The sequence below is a fragment of the Piliocolobus tephrosceles genome, chromosome 6 (genome assembly GCF_002776525.5).
Source record: "Piliocolobus tephrosceles isolate RC106 chromosome 6, ASM277652v3, whole genome shotgun sequence".
NCBI classification, from domain to species: domain Eukaryota; kingdom Metazoa; phylum Chordata; class Mammalia; order Primates; family Cercopithecidae; genus Piliocolobus; species Piliocolobus tephrosceles.
In genome coordinates, this window is record NC_045439.1 from 19,955,688 (window position 1) to 19,961,505 (window position 5,818).

Consider the following 5,818-nt stretch of genomic DNA (forward strand, 5'->3'; position numbering starts at 1 on the left):
CCGGTCTTCTGTGTCGCTCGCGCTGGGAGATGGAGACTGAAGCTGTTCCCATTCGGCCATCTTCAAATATACCTTTCTTATATACTGAACTCTTCTCACATGACTCTTCTGTATAAAAATCTTCCCTGACTTTCCTATCTAAAATAGCGACTACTTTAAGTGGATGAATCATATGGTCGGTGATTTATCCCAATAAATCTATTAAAAAGAAAAACTAAAGGTGAAGGCTTTCTAAAAATACAGTGTTTCATGGGATTATGTTCATATTTATACTATAAAATTAAATCAGATAACACCTTAAGTGTTCATAGCACAGCCCCTGAGTTCTAGTAAGAGCTCAAAATTATTTACTATTGTACTTTATTATGGATATCATACAGTATTATGTTATTACAAAATATTTTCTATTACGGCCATCATATAATCATACAATTATTATGATGTCAGCCTCATTTAAGCTGAATCTTAGGGACATTTGTTGGTTAAAAGGTTACTTAAATAGAAATAAGAGAAAGAGATCAAATCAGGTTGGTAGCAAGGAATCTCTATATATGTTTTTCAAATGGTCCACTAATTTAAAAATGAGACAATGCACTTTTGGTTCACTGAAATATTTTAGGTCAGTCACTTTAGATATAGAAAAAAGATACAATTTGTTTAATAGCCTTTGGTTATAACCTGCTGTATAAAATATTTGGATCTTCTTAATCTTTTTGTATTGCAACAATACTCTTCCCCACTCCCAATTAACATGTACCATTATCATGACATACATACTTCACGTATACTCAATGATTTTAAATAATCATAAATATGCACTCATTTTTATAATAAATAGATCTGATATAAATTAAAATGCTATTATGATATTATCATTCAAGTCGCTCAAGTTGGAACAAACACTTTGTTTTCATGCTTTACTACTCCTATTCTTAGAAATTTGTAGCAAATCTCTTATGAAAAACAAAATATGTTTTGTTAGTTTGGTGCCCTTCTTCTCTGTTACTCTGAACATAACAGTTTTACTCCTCACTTAAGCTTCTATTGTATAATGTAACTGCTCCCGTATTACTCTGGGGAAAGAAAGTGTCACAGGATACAAGTGAAGCCCCAGTCAATGCAGTTATTTTGAAAAAACATACAAACTATGGAAGTTACAAAACTGCTTTTGTAAGCTTAAAAACTGATCTCACATGAGGATAGCATTTTTGAAAGATAGCTTCCTACTGAGTCTCCTCAAAGAACGTCTACTTTCAAGTAACAACTCAATGACTTATCTTAAAACAGAAGACAGAAATTTTATTTTCTGTCTCCTACACACTGTATTTAATTCTGTTTCTTGTTGTTATTAGTTTTGTATGTTGATATTCTCGTATTTATGAGTAAGCAGAAATATTAGGAAAGCAAAACATGTAATTATCACAATGACGTCAGCAATAAATAGATAATAGATGATAACCTTGAGAGACAGAAAAGAAAACTGAAAACTAAAGCATAATGATGTGACAGAGGGGTTTATCCCACCAGCATAGTCATCATCAAGATCATGGAGCCAGTAGCTGTATATTAATGCAACAAACACAAATCTTTCTTATCCCATCCCCAAAAGTCACCTAACCAGAGAAAATTGTACTATTATTATAAGAAACGTGTATTGATTGTTTACTTTATTTTGCTTAGCCCTTTCCCTACATTATCTTATGTAATCCTTACAACAGACATAAAATAAGAGCACCATCCCCATTCAACAAGTGCTGAAGTGTGAGTGATTAGGGAGGTGAAATAATTTGCCTCAGACTTCATCCTTACTAACTGGAGAGGCAAGAATTAAAAGCCAGATTTGTCTGACTCCAGGTCATTCTGTTTTTTTTTTGTCCATAGCTATTCAGTGATATCATCTTTTCAGTAGTCTTAGAGATCTTTAATGACTACAAAAATAGAAACAACAAAAACTAGCTGAGTTCTTAATTGCATTTTGCCAAATTATTTCTGAAGATCCTGCTGTTAGAAATTCTGAAAATGTCAATCAGTGATAATTATTTCATATGCAGCCCAAATTATTCTCAATTGATGGGGGACAAATGACTTTTAAATAAAAGCAAATGAATAGAACATTTAGACTGCACCTACATAAGTAAAATAAATAGCAACTTTATTCAACAACTATAAGGTAACAAAAAGAAACTTGTTCTAATTTTATTCCAAAAACATTTTATTTAAATCAAATACCGATGTGATTGCCTTTCACTTCCTAGAGTGTAGACAAAATAGCTGAATGCAATGAGTGAGTTTTTACAAAACTGTGTAACATATTGGAGGAAATAATTTGGCAAAGTGAGAAATATCTAAGGATATGCTGATACCAATCATTTGTAAAGAAAAACACCACTTAATGTATTCTTAGAGGTAAGGATTTCTGTAAATGATAAATGTTTTTGTTCCTCAGGGCTGTTGATACTACTAAACATACTTTCAGCATGATAGAAACTTCCACCTGGTTTTTAACATAGCAACAATTGGCTTTGGTTTGGCCTTCCCTTCTTCTCTAACTTCCTTGCAGAACACGGACAATGGTGTACAAGGTTGGGGGAGAAGTTTATGATTCTGCAGGAGCAAAGCCTACTATGACCTGAACTCCTGGCCTTTCCTAATTAGTTCCATAATCCTACCAATGAAGGAGGAAAGCCTAAGCATTTTCAACTATTTGTAGAAAAGAATTGAATTAAAAATATTTGGGGTTCAAATTGCACAGAAAATATAGTTAACATGAACACATGTGCAATCCAAACATCAATGTGCACATAAATTATCCAAAAGACAGTGAGATAGAGAGGAAAGATGACCTGTACTTGCAAGGCCCTTATGAATTTGCAGCATACGTAAGCTTGGGCAAGTAACTTTCCTTCTCTAACTTCACTTTTCTCCTGCAAATTGGAGATGATCGTCAATATCATGTTGATGTTTTGCTGTGAGCATTATATAAATTATATACACATAGGGACCACCACAATGTCTGACACAGACTTCATCTTCTGCTAGATGACTTAGATGAAAGACACACAGGCAAATTATTACTTCCTGGAGACATTTATTAAAGTACTAAACTTACTCTGAGAATGACTTTCACTTTATGTCCTGATGGTTCATTTCCCTTTTTTTCCTTCCTTCTTTCCTTCCTTCCTTCCTTCCTTCCTTCCTTCCTTCCTTCCTTCCTTCCTTCCTTCCTTCCTTCCTTCCCTCCTTCCTTCCCTCCTTCCTTCCCTCCTTCCTTCCTTCCTTCCTTCCTTCCTTCCTTCCTTCCTTCCTTCCTTCCCTCTTTCTTGCTTCCTTTCTTTCTTTTTTTTTTTGGATACAATATCTTTTTTTTTTGGTGAGACAGAGTCTTGCTCTGTGGCCCAGGCTGTGTGGTGGCATGATCTTGGCTCACTGCCAACCTCTGTCTCCTGGGTTCAAGTGATTCTCAAACCTCGGCCTCCAGAGTAGCTGATATTTCAGTATCTTGATGCAGTATCTTGATGCAGCATCTTGGTGCAGTGTTATGCTGGGATTCATTACGAAAAATACTTCTTAGAGTAGGATTATGAATAGAAATGAAGTCTTTCTGATAACTTTTGGATGATTTCAGGAATCCAGCCTTAATAAAAGTGGTCCTGGAATTAGGACCTGATTGGAAATGAATAAAAGAGCTTCATTAAATAGATTATGTCCCTTGTGTAGCTAAATTATGTATTGGACAGCCAAAGAGGTGATGTGTCCTATAATGTCAAAACAAAAGGTGAAAAAAGTAGTTAAAAATTTCCTAAATGCCTACTCAGTCTATGTATATTTATATAGAAAATAAGAAACTACTGATGAAATAAAGAAAAAAAGAAAGAGAAAGAAAAAGAAGAAAGAAGAAAAAGAAAGAAAGAAAGAAACGAGAGAGAGAAAGAGGAAGGAAGGAAGGAAGGAAGGAAGGAAGGAAGGAAAGAGAAGAAAGGGGGAGGGAAGAAAAGAGAGAAGAGAGAAAGAGAAAGAGAACCAAACTCTCACAGATCATCACGAAATTGGCAAGTGGCAAAACGATTCAGAAAGATCATGCAGTTGAATTGATGATTGAACATTTTGTGACTGAGTCAATGTTGCTCCTACTATTTCCCCACTCCCGCAGAGAGAGACTGGCGGATGGGTAACAGGAACTGCTCTCTCAGCTTGTTTCAGCCAACAGCCAGTATTTCCTGCAAGATGAAGCCTGGTGGGGATCTAACAGGCTAAGCGTGATGGCCAGCCAGACTGTGTGTGAAGCCACTGCCTGGGGATAAATGAGGGGAGGCAACAACCTCCACAACACAGTAGTGGCAGCTTGTTCATCACAAGCTGTATCACAACAGATGCAGTGGTAATTAAATTTGGGGTGTGGATCTCAGGCAATCACTTTCAAATAGGCTGTCAAATTTAAATAGAGCTACAACAAGAGTTTCTGCCTGGCCGTCTGCACTGGGAGGGGGTTTTATTTATCAAGACCCAGCAGCCAGATTGCTTTTAGTACGAAGCTTATGGATTCTCATAAGTTTTTTCTGCTTAGTTACTTGCCTATTTTACTACAATGACTACTGTGGACTGTGTGCTTTGGAACTGACAAAGCCTTTTGCCCACTGTAGTTATTTCCTGATTAAAAATAGGCCATCCAATGTTATGTGCAAGTTATGTTAATTCACAACAAATATTTTTTGTCTTGCATGACCACAGACATTTTCAGTGATTATTCCAGAAAGACTATGATATTGATAGGACCTGTATTATAACTAGGATAAAGGTGGGTAGATACATTCAGAACAATGAGATATCTCACGAGTGAGTAGAAAACAAACTTCTATTCCAGTAATTGTTGAACTAGGCCATACTGCTTTTTGAGTTCATTCCTTTTTGAAAAAAATATATAACCTTGCCACCAGTAGATTTTGATATCCAAAGTAATACCTCAGAGTAATCATTTACAGGAGAAACTCTGAGATGGAATTTTCTATTGCTGTCTACTTGATAAGCTTTGATGATAAGCCTACTACAATAAATACTAAACATTCACTTCATTATTATTCTTTTTCCAAATTGGCAGAAAGCCAGCCCTAGATGATATTCCACTTAAATTTCCAACGTTTGCATAGAATAATATTTGTAATAAACCAGATTATCAATCTTGGTCAGATAATTCACTGCCTAAAAACATAAAGCTCCCCAAGGGTCCGAAAGCCAGTAAATCCTAGGTGGAAAATTATCTCATTAATTCTAAACCCAAGTCTACGTGAGACAAATGTTTCCAAACTCTACTTTGCAGTCCAAACATTCCTGGATCCTCCCATGGATGTTGAGATTCCCTCCCCTTTCACCTCCTTTTCATCTTTCATCTATCAGTAATGTGCACACCCATGGGCAAACACATGCAAACAATTGATATTCATGCATAGGGAAGGGCTTAATCTAGACTGCAGAGTTAACTACTAAGAAATTAAAATAATGAAAAGCTCTATCCTATATGAAACATAGAAGCACTAATTAAATAATATGTAAGTACCCAAGACCAATTATACAAGTAGACAGAGTTAATGATGTAATATAATGGTGAGCTGGAATTAGTTCTGATCTAAAAAATCTTCCCTCATTTGATCATTATTGGTACCTAATTTATTTAAATGAAGAAGAATTAAAATTTAATGCAAATATAGTTGAGAGTTGCCCTTACTGAATTGGCAAATGTTTACTAAACACTTAACTATGCAATGAGCAAGATGCTATAAAACCTATGTGTAAAATACAGGCCTTGATCAGAGCTAGTCCACAA